We start from the raw sequence: 12,053 nt of genomic DNA, 5'->3' as shown, positions 1-12,053 counted from the left end.
GGGATAGTCCCCAGAATGGGAGAGTAACAAATACACCTCTGTCCAGAAGAGGGTAAAGAGTCATCCAGACAAGTGTGGGCCTGTTAGTTTGACATCAACACCATGCAAAGTTTTGGAGCAAGAACAGCTAAGACCAGGGAAGGAGGGGGTAATGTGTAATTTACAAAATAATTTATCAGAGCTAAATTGTTTCCAGATAATTTAATAGCTTTCCTTTCTAGGACCAGTTCTTCCCTACACAGGGGATGAATTACATCTATTTCACTTTCTGTGAGCTTCTGATACATTATCTACGGATTTGGGCTTTGGGGCTGCAAGTGAATAAAGGGAATTTACAATTGTTCACACTGAAGAGGGACTTACCAGCAAAGGAGTCGTTACCTATGGTAATTCTCAGAGACAGTTCTGAAACTGCAGCTGCTAAGGAGGCAAAGACTCATGGAGAAATGTAGGCTGGAAGGGACCTCTGAAAACCCAACCTCCTATTCAGGGCAGAGCTGACTTCAAAGTTAGATATGTTCGGTATGGACATGGTGGCTGAAGATTAAAAATTACACATGAGCTTTGAGATTTGCAGGGGACATAAGGTTGGGAAGTACTACCAAGCCTGACAGAAGGATATCGCTTGTGATTGAAATGGTTCAGGTGAAGTGACAGGTGATAATACAAAGCAGAGCCATTCTCAGAGCTTCTCAAAAAAGGGTGTTTTTTTGTCATGTTTGCTATATGGCAGTCAGGAGTTTAAAGCAAGCAAACAAACAAACAAACAAAAATGACAACAAAACCTCACGTTCATGCACTGTTAGCACAAGGAGGACTGAAAAAGTTTAGTGGTTATATAGTGTGTATGGCTATTCATTTTTTTTTCCCTCCAGTATGAATACACTGGACAAGGCAGCCCTGACACTCATTTGAGACATGAGGCACAGTTCTGCCACCTGTATTCACATTGAACTTAGGAGGAAGAGTTCACAAGACAGAAGGAACAAGTTGCCTATTGCCTGGAAGGGAATGAAAGGACATCATTCTGCCCAGCCAGATGCCAGTTGAGAGAAGAATATGTTGTCTCTACGTAAATGAATTTCTTGAGTAAATATCAAGGAGAAATAGGAAATGTGTAAGTTGGGAGACACATCTGAAATGATGACTGCAGTTGGCTTATGAGCAAGTTTGGACGGGAAATTGGTAGAAACTTCCCATTTTAAGAATAAAGTGCACCATAGATATGAAGTCAGCATTCACCTAAAGAGTAATGGCCAACTCAAATCCCCCACAAGAAAGCAGTGGACAAACCAGAACACTAACAAACATGTTGGGGTCTAGAGTCAAACAGATATACCTAACTTTACTATGCCTAAACATCTGAGGGATTGCTTTTAGAGGCTGAGGGCTTGTACCCCATTTCCAATCACTTTCTCTGTGCCCCCTTCCCCAGAGAAGGAAGCTGCTTGGCTTCCCTGCCCTCTGATTCAGCTGCCCGCTGAGGCTGCCCGCCCCTCAGCACCTCTAAGCAGCAGCACCTTCACGTCTCCTCCTGCACCAGCAGCACATCAGCGCCTCTTGTTCCAGCAGCAGGACATCGGCGTCTCCCATTGCACCATGCAGACCTCCACGCCTCGAGTGCCACCAGCAGTACTCAATGCGAGCTGGACGCTCAGGGCACTTATGGCCACCCACCTTTGTGAGGTCAAAGGCTGACAGTGACTCTCTGCTGACCTCACACGGCTCTCGGGCGCCCCGATGGCAGAGGTTACGGCGCTAAGCTGACTGCCAGGAGAAAAGGCTGACATGAAATGGCTGCTCCACAATGCCAGGAGCAAGGTCTGCTGGAATGGGGGTTCGGAGGGGAGCTCGGCCTTGGGCCTGGGAACTGTGCCTGGGAGCCAGGGACGTCCTTGGTGTGCAGCTGGACACCTGGGCCTGAGAAAGCAAGGTTTCTTTAGAGAGAATTGGAAGCATCGTCACCTAGTGGCTGTGTCAGGGGGACGAGAGAAATGCACAGCATCTCTTGGTTCCCTGAAGTGCACGTGTCCTACGCCCTTGGATGTCTCCATGATAGAAAAAGGGACTGATTTTTACCCAAAACAGAGCTCCTTTCTCTCGGGAGCTTCTCATGCTGCGTGTCCTCCTCTCTTTCTTGTATTTGGCTATGACTTTAGGCTTGTTCTTGCTACTCCTTAAGCAGACTGAAGCTTCCCCGGAACATCACATTAACTGCTTTTCACTACCTCTAAGTGCCTTTCCTCCGCTTCTCATCTAATTAATTAGTGCTATCCTCTTCACGCCTGCTACAGAGGTATCTTTCCTACCTGGTACAAGCTAGAAGAGCTTAGCAGCATCCATACGTCTCTTTCCTTTAGTCCTCACAGTAGACTTGCTCGAGGTAATTTGTGTTGAGCAGTAATCAAGAGAAAGTGTCACCAAGCCAAGGCTGCATTTGCTTGTGTCTTATGGAATCCCTGCAGCTGTGTCCGCTCCCAGCTTCCTGTGTGCCCCAAGCATCCTCGCTTGCAGGGCAGTAGAAGATGCAGAAAAGTCCTGGCCTTAGTGGAAGCACTGCCCTGCAAGAGCTAAGACATCCCTCTTAGCAGCTCACTGTAGCCCCGAAATCCCAAAAAACGGCACGTGCCAGCTACCGGGAAGGAAATGAACTCTGTCATTGTGATATACCCGCTCAAGGCCCTGCTCTTTGGCCCAGGTGTCTATGAGGTGGTTTTGGAAATGAATCCTGTTGCGTGACTCCGTTCTTTCTGGGTGCTACTTTTCAGTTTAAAGCGGTTACTCCTTGTCCTGTCACTCCAGGCCCTGATAAAGACTCCCTCCCCAGCTTTCCTACAGGTTGCCTTTAAGTACAGGAAGGCTCTCCCTGGTGTCGCAGTAAGCTCACCTGTTACCCAGGTGTCACAGTTATTTCCTGTGATAGGAATAATGACCAGGGTTAATCTATTGCAGGTGATTTCATACAATTATAGAAAAGCTTTTGTTGGAAAGCACCTTAGAGGTCTCCAGATCACCCCCGTACTTCAAGCAGGGCCATTTTTAAAGCCCTGTCATACTGCTCAGGGGCTTGTACAGTCAAATTTTGAATGGCCCCAGCAAGAGACCCTACACTCTCACTGTGTCCCTTTGCCAGTGCCTAGGCAGAGTGTGCTTCCCCTGCTGGTCCTGGTGAGATGAACTGATACAAGTTTTGAGAAAACAGAAGTTTATGCTACTGCATGAAGTACCCTTTGTAACATTTTTTTTTTTAACCTTTACTGTTTCATATCTGAAATTTGAAATTCATCAGGGAACTCAGCCTGGCACACAGTAAAACTGATGGCAGATACTTCACAATATTATTCGAATTTCACGTAAACAGAACAGACTAGCAACTTACTTAGGAGAAGTAATACGATTTCAGAAATATTCAAAACCAAAGGCATTCCAAACTAAGTTTAAGTTCAGAGGAAATCCAAAGGAAAAACTAATTTTGAAACTAATAATCAGAGAACATAATCTTCTACAAACGATAGATTTTCCTCCTGTATTGGGTAATTTTGATCTGTCTTTAATGATCATCTAGACATGGCTTTGACACCGAGTATTTTGCTTTGCCACTGCATTAAGTCTTCTTCTCATGTGTGGTAAATGTCCTGCTCTCATGGGATGGGCCTAGGAGACATACGCACTGTGTCTCATGATGCTTGGCTATCATCTTAAATCTGTGAGAAGAGGAAAGGTCTCGCTGCTTCCTGAACAGGGAATTGGATGTCTGCAGTTGAGAACCCTCTGTCTAATCTAGAAACGTGAAGGAAGGAGTTTGCTGGATTGCAAGTGACAGTGAAGAAAGCCACAGATGACATATCAAACTGATTAAAATGTTATTTAGCTCAGGGCATGGCTAATGATGTGGAGCTGGAATAGTTTGACGATTGTAATTACACTCACTATCATTGTTATTTGTTTACAGGATGGTAATGCCTAAAGGTCCCGCTGGAGCCTGAAACAAGGTTGTGCTGGGTGCTGCACGTGCATATATCAGTGGCGATTTGAGAGCTAGTGATACAAACAGACAAAACAGAGATTGAAAGGAGAAACAGACGGATAGAGAGAAGAAGATCTCCCTGCAGGTCATTTAGGGGAACCAGCCATGAGTACAGTGCATCCAGGTCTCCAGTGCTCTGCTGGCCCAGCCAGATGAATGGAAAACATTGCAGCTTTGGAAAAATAGTGTTTCTTCTAATTCTTTGGCCACAGTTTTGATGTTTTAGGACTGCTTTTTTTTTTTTTTTCCTTCCTTTTTTTCTTTTCCCCATTTGTGCTAGAAAAGGTGAACTTTTCAAATACCTATTCTGAATTAAAATATCGTTTTCATTGTTATGTTTCTGTTTTGTTGGCACTATTCATAATGACTTCTACCCTTCAGTGGCAGCAAAAGCTTATCATACCGTACAATTGGAAAGATCACAGAAAACTTCAGAGCTTTTGAAGAAAGGTGAGGAAAATCCATTCCCTGTTCTAGGCAGACAGAGTGGCTGATTTCCAGAAAGGTAAATGGGCAGGATAAGGCCACTTCATGTTCACTGATGGCCAGTTGTACGGACTGTGAAGATAATGGACTACCAGCACAAGAGACGGTGCCAATAATCTAATCCAATCCAATCTATTTCAAGTGGTAGAGACCTGATACTCTATGACAATGTGAGGAAGACCTAACTGTCAGGCAAACTTTGAGATGATCATGTTCAGGATCTAAAACTGTTATGACAAGTGTCAACACAGGAAGGGTGAAACAAAGGCATGAATGTCATACAAGTACTGATAAATCTCAGGAAGGCTGGAAACCAAGGCAAATGGATGGAATAAGATGGTGCTTTGTGTTAGCAAGAAGCAGAGGATGGAGAAATTAAATGTTATGGGTCAGCAAAAGAGTGGTTTTGTGCAAATCACTGCTAAAGATAGACAGCCTTGCTAGCCTGCTCTTTGCTCTTAGCTCCAGTCTAATAGTGAATTCTCTCTGTACAGTTATCAGACACGTAAACAATAATGGGAATTATGGGAGACTTTAACTTCCCAGCAAAAGATTGAAAGATAATTACCACTTATGTTCATAGAGGTGTACTATGTGATGGATTTCTTCCCAAAAGTGAAAAAATATAAGACCATTTTAGACTTGGCTCCTGTATGGGTTTAAATGTAGTAAAATTTGAATAAAGTGTGATCATGAGCTGACTTTTCTCATTTTACATTTCACGACAGACAAAACCAGGTTTAGAATGAAGGTTTTGAGGCTTAGAAATGCAAACTTTGAAATCTAAGGAAATGAATAATTGAGTCTGACTAAGCAGCTCTGGGACTTGAGTGCAGAGAAGGCATAGTTAAAATTCAAAATTCAAAGAGGAAAAAAGCGATGAGAAAAGGCATGTTTCAGAGGTTAAAAACTGCAGAAATAAAGTAAGAATGACCAAAAACCTCCTTCACATAGGAAATTAAACAATAATAGTAAGTGGTACTTAAGCCACAGAAACCAGGGGGAACAAAGAGAACAAATTAGGACAGTTGCACACTTGAGGCAAAAATAGATCAAAAGTTACTGATGTCTCAAATGCTGCAAATCTTATTTCCTGCATCTAACAGCAACAACAATGTGATATTAAGGGCAGTGACAGGACTCCCATTGAAAAGGAGGGTAGGGCACTAGGCGCAACATCATCTGAGGTGAAATAACAATCTATAGCGATTCAAGTGAAAAATGAAAAGCTGATATCTACCTAGCCTATTAACAGCATTGGCACACAGAACAACAAGTCAAGTAGGAAAAATGCATAACAATTGTGCAAATCAGGGATAGTCCCCAGAATGGGAGAGTAACAAATACACCTCTGTCCAGAAGAGGGTAAAGAGTCATCCAGACAAGTGTGGGCCTGTTAGTTTGACATCAACACCATGCAAAGTTTTGGAGCAAGAACAGCTAAGACCAGGGAAGGAGGGGGTAATGTGTAATTTACAAAATAATTTATCAGAGCTAAATTGTTTCCAGATAATTTAATAGCTTTCCTTTCTAGGACCAGTTCTTCCCTACACAGGGGATGAATTACATCTATTTCACTTTCTGTGAGCTTCTGATACATTATCTACGGATTTGGGCTTTGGGGCTGCAAGTGAATAAAGGGAATTTACAATTGTTCACACTGAAGAGGGACTTACCAGCAAAGGAGTCGTTACCTATGGTAATTCTCAGAGACAGTTCTGAAACTGCAGCTGCTAAGGAGGCAAAGACTCATGGAGAAATGTAGGCTGGAAGGGACCTCTGAAAACCCAACCTCCTATTCAGGGCAGAGCTGACTTCAAAGTTAGATATGTTCGGTATGGACATGGTGGCTGAAGATTAAAAATTACACATGAGCTTTGAGATTTGCAGGGGACATAAGGTTGGGAAGTACTACCAAGCCTGACAGAAGGATATCGCTTGTGATTGAAATGGTTCAGGTGAAGTGACAGGTGATAATACAAAGCAGAGCCATTCTCAGAGATTCTCAAAAAAGGGTGTTTTTTGGTCATGTTTGCTATATGGCAGTCAGGAGTTTAAAGCAAGCAAACAAACAAACAAACAAAAATGACAACAAAACCTCACGTTCATGCACTGTTAGCACAAGGAGGACTGAAAAAGTTTAGTGGTTATATAGTGTGTATGGCTATTCATTTTTTTTTCCCTCCAGTATGAATACACTGGACAAGGCAGCCCTGACACTCATTTGAGACATGAGGCACAGTTCTGCCACTTGTATTCACATTGAACTTAGGAGGAAGAGTTCACAAGACAGAAGGAACAAGTTGCCTATTGCCTGGAAGGGAATGAAAGGACATCATTCTGCCCGGCCAGATGCCAGTTGAGAGAAGAATATGTTGTCTCTACGTAAATGAATTTCTTGAGTAAATATCAAGGAGAAATAGGAAATGTGTAAGTTGGGAGACACATCTGAAATGATGACTGCAGTTGGCTTATGAGCAAGTTTGGACGGGAAATTGGTAGAAACTTCCCATTTTAAGAATAAAGTGCACCATAGATATGAAGTCAGCATTCACCTAAACAGTAATGGCCAACTCAAATCCCCCACAAGAAAGCAGTGGACAAACCAGAACACTAACAAACATGTTGGGGTCTAGAGTCAAATAGATATACCTAACTTTACTATGCCTAAACATCTGAGGGATTGCTTTTAGAGGCTGAGGGCTTGTACCCCATTTCCAATCACTTTCTCTGTGCCCCCTTCCCCAGAGAAGGAAGCTGCTTGGCTTCCCTGCCCTCTGATTCAGCTGCCCGCTGAGGCTGCCCGCCCCTCAGCACCTCTAAGCAGCAGCACCTTCACGTCTCCTCCTGCACCAGCAGCACATCAGCGCCTCTTGTTCCAGCAGCAGGACATCGGCGTCTCCCATTGCACCATGCAGACCTCCACGCCTCGAGTGCCACCAGCAGTACTCAATGCGAGCTGGACGCTCAGGGCATTTATGGCCACCCACCTTTGTGAGGTCAAAGGCTGACAGTGACTCTCTGCTGACCTCACACGGCTCTCGGGCGCCCCGATGGCAGAGGTTACGGCGCTAAGCTGACTGCCAGGAGAAAAGGCTGACATGAAATGGCTGCTCCACAATGCCAGGAGCAAGGTCTGCTGGAATGGGGGTTCGGAGGGGAGCTCGGCCTTGGGCCTGGGAACTGTGCCTGGGAGCCAGGGACGTCCTTGGTGTGCAGCTGGACACCTGGGCCTGAGAAAGCAAGGTTTCTTTAGAGAGAATTGGAAGCATCGTCACCTAGTGGCTGTGTCAGGGGGACGAGAGAAATGCACAGCATCTCTTGGTTCCCTGAAGTGCACGTGTCCTACGCCCTTGGATGTCTCCATGATAGAAAAAGGGACTGATTTTTACCCAAAACAGAGCTCCTTTCTCTCGGGAGCTTCTCATGCTGCGTGTCCTCCTCTCTTTCTTGTATTTGGCTATGACTTTAGGCTTGTTCTTGCTACTCCTTAAGCAGACTGAAGCTTCCCCGGAACATCACATTAACTGCTTTTCACTACCTCTAAGTGCCTTTCCTCCGCTTCTCATCTAATTAATTAGTGCTATCCTCTTCACGCCTGCTACAGAGGTATCTTTCCTACCTGGTACAAGCTAGAAGAGCTTAGCAGCATCCATACGTCTCTTTCCTTTAGTCCTCACAGTAGACTTGCTCGAGGTAATTTGTGTTGAGCAGTAATCAAGAGAAAGTGTCACCAAGCCAAGGCTGCATTTGCTTGTGTCTTATGGAATCCCTGCAGCTGTGTCCGCTCCCAGCTTCCTGTGTGCCCCAAGCATCCTCGCTTGCAGGGCAGTAGAAGATGCAGAAAAGTCCTGGCCTTAGTGGAAGCACTGCCCTGCAAGAGCTAAGACATCCCTCTTAGCAGCTCACTGTAGCCCCGAAATCCCAAAAAACGGCACGTGCCAGCTACTGGGAAGGAAATGAACTCTGCCATTGTGATATACCCGCTCAAGGCCCTGCTCTTTGGCCCAGGTGTCTATGAGGTGGTTTTGGAAATGAATCCTGTTGCATGACTCCGTTCTTTCTGGGTGCTACTTTTCAGTTTAAAGCGGTTACTCCTTGTCCTGTCACTCCAGGCCCTGATAAAGACTCCCTCCCCAGCTTTCCTACAGGTTGCCTTTAAGTACAGGAAGGCTCTCCCTGGTGTCGCAGTAAGCTCACCTGTTACCCAGGTGTCACAGTTATTTCCTGTGATAGGAATAATGACCAGGGTTAATCTATTGCAGGTGATTTCATACAATTATAGAAAAGCTTTTGTTGGAAAGCACCTTAGAGGTCTCCAGATCACCCGCGTACTTCAAGCAGGGCCATTTTTAAAGCCCTGTCATATTGCTCAGGGGCTTGTACAGTCAAATTTTGAATGGCCCCAGCAAGAGACCCTACACTCTCACTGTGTCCCTTTGCCAGTGCCTAGGCAGAGTGTGCTTCCCCTGCTGGTCCTGGTGAGATGAACTGATACAAGTTTTGAGAAAACAGAAGTTTATGCTACTGCATGAAGTACCCTTTGTAACATTTTTTTTTTTTACCTTTACTGTTTCATATCTGAAATTTGAAATTCATCAGGGAACTCAGCCTGGCACACAGTAAAACTGATGGCAGATACTTCACAATATTATTCGAATTTCACGTAAATAGAACAGACTAGCAACTTACTTAGGAGAAGTAATACGATTTCAGAAATATTCAAAACCAAAGGCATTCCAAACTAAGTTTAAGTTCAGAGGAAATCCAAAGGAAAAACTAATTTTGAAACTAATAATCAGAGAACATAATCTTCTACAAACGATAGATTTTCCTCCTGTATTGGGTAATTTTGATCTGTCTTTAATGATCATCTAGACATGGCTTTGACACCGAGTATTTTGCTTTGCCACTGCATTAAGTCTTCTTCTCATGTGTGGTAAATGTCCTGCTCTCATGGGATGGGCCTAGGAGACATACGCACTGTGTCTCATGATGCTTGGCTATCATCTTAAATCTGTGAGAAGAGGAAAGGTCTCGCTGCTTCCTGAACAGGGAATTGGATGTCTGCAGTTGAGAACCGTCTGTCTAATCTAGAAACGTGAAGGAAGGAGTTTGCTGGATTGCAAGTGACAGTGAAGAAAGCCACAGATGACATATCAAACTGATTAAAATGTTATTTAGCTCAGGGCATGGCTAATGATGTGGAGCTGGAATAGTTTGACGATTGTAATTACACTCACTATCATTGTTATTTGTTTACAGGATGGTAATGCCTAAAGGTCCCGCTGGAGCCTGAAACAAGGTTGTGCTGGGTGCTGCACGTGCATATATCAGTGGCGATTTGAGAGCTAGTGATACAAACAGACAAAACAGAGATTGAAAGGAGAAACAGAGGGATAGAGAGAAGAAGATCTCCCTGCAGGTCATTTAGGGGAACCAGCCATGAGTACAGTGCATCCAGGTCTCCAGTGCTCTGCTGGCCCAGCCAGATGAATGGAAAACATTGCAGCTTTGGAAAAATAGTGTTTCTTCTAATTCTTTGGCCACAGTTTTGATGTTTTAGGACTGCTTTTTTTTTTTTTTTCCTTCCTTTTTTTCTTTTCCCCATTTGTGCTAGAAAAGGTGAACTTTTCAAATACCTATTCTGAATTAAAATATCGTTTTCATTGTTATGTTTCTGTTTTGTTGGCACTATTCATAATGACTTCTACCCTTCAGTGGCAGCAAAAGCTTATCATACCGTACAATTGGAAAGATCACAGAAAACTTCAGAGCTTTTGAAGAAAGGTGAGGAAAATCCATTCCCTGTTCTAGGCAGACAGAGTGGCTGATTTCCAGAAAGGTAAATGGGCAGGATAAGGCCACTTCATGTTCACTGATGGCCAGTTGTACGGACTGTGAAGATAATGGACTACCAGCACAAGAGACGGTGCCAATAATCTAATCCAATCCAATCTATTTCAAGTGGTAGAGACCTGATACTCTATGACAATGTGAGGAAGACCTAACTGTCAGGCAAACTTTGAGATGATCATGTTCAGGATCTAAAACTGTTATGACAAGTGTCAACACAGGAAGGGTGAAACAAAGGCATGAATGTCATACAAGTACTGATAAATCTCAGGAAGGCTGGAAACCAAGGCAAATGGATGGAATAAGATGGTGCTTTGTGTTAGCAAGAAGCAGAGGATGGAGAAATTAAATGTTATGGGTCAGCAAAAGAGTGGTTTTGTGCAAATCACTGCTAAAGATAGACAGCCTTGCTAGCCTGCTCTTTGCTCTTAGCTCCAGTCTAATAGTGAATTATCTCTGTACAGTTATCAGACACGTAAACAATAATGGGAATTATGGGAGACTTTAACTTCCCAGCAAAAGATTGAAAGATAATTACCACTTATGTTCATAGAGGTGTACTATGTGATGGATTTCTTCCCAAAAGTGAAAAAATATAAGACCATTTTAGACTTGGCTCCTGTATGGGTTTAAATGTAGTAAAATTTGAATAAAGTGTGATCATGAGCTGACTTTTCTCATTTTACATTTCACGAGAGACAAAACCAGGTTTAGAATGAAGGTTTTGAGGCTTAGAAATGCAAACTTTGAAATCTAAGGAAATGAATAATTGAGTCTGACTAAGCAGCTCTGGGACTTGAGTGCAGAGAAGGCATAGTTAAAATTCAAAATTCAAAGAGGAAAAAAGCGATGAGAAAAGGCATGTTTCAGAGGTTAAAAACTGCAGAAATAAAGTAAGAATGACCAAAAACCTCCTTCACATAGGAAATTAAACAATAATAGTAAGTGGTACTTAAGCCACAGAAACCAGGGGGAACAAAGAGAACAAATTAGGACAGTTGCACACTTGAGGCAAAAATAGATCAAAAGTTACTGATGTCTCAAATGCTGCAAATCTTATTTCCTGCATCTAACAGCAACAACAATGTGATATTAAGGGCAGTGACAGGACTCCCATTGAAAAGGAGGGTAGGGCACTAGGCGCAACATCATCTGAGGTGAAATAACAATCTATAGCGATTGAAGTGAAAAATGAAAAGCTGATATCTACCTAGCCTATTAACAGCATTGGCACACAGAACAACAAGTCAAGTAGGAAAAATGCATAACAATTGTGCAAATCAGGGATAGTCCCCAGAATGGGAGAGTAACAAATACACCTCTGTCCAGAAGAGGGTAAAGAGTCATCCAGACAAGTGTGGGCCTGTTAGTTTGACATCAACACCATGCAAAGTTTTGGAGCAAGAACAGCTAAGACCAGGGAAGGAGGGGGTAATGTGTAATTTACAAAATAATTTATCAGAGCTAAATTGTTTCCAGATAATTTAATAGCTTTCCTTTCTAGGACCAGTTCTTCCCTACACAGGGGATGAATTACATCTATTTCACTTTCTGTGAGCTTCTGATACATTATCTACGGATTTGGGCTTTGGGGCTGCAAGTGAATAAAGGGAATTTACAATTGTTCACACTGAAGAGGGACTTACCAGCAAAGGAGTCGTTACCTATGGTAATTCTCAGAGAC

This window comes from Anser anser, assembly GCF_964211835.1.
Source record: "Anser anser genome assembly, contig: SUPER_17_unloc_1, whole genome shotgun sequence".
NCBI classification, from domain to species: domain Eukaryota; kingdom Metazoa; phylum Chordata; class Aves; order Anseriformes; family Anatidae; genus Anser; species Anser anser.
Note: the sequence above shows the minus strand (reverse complement) of the source record.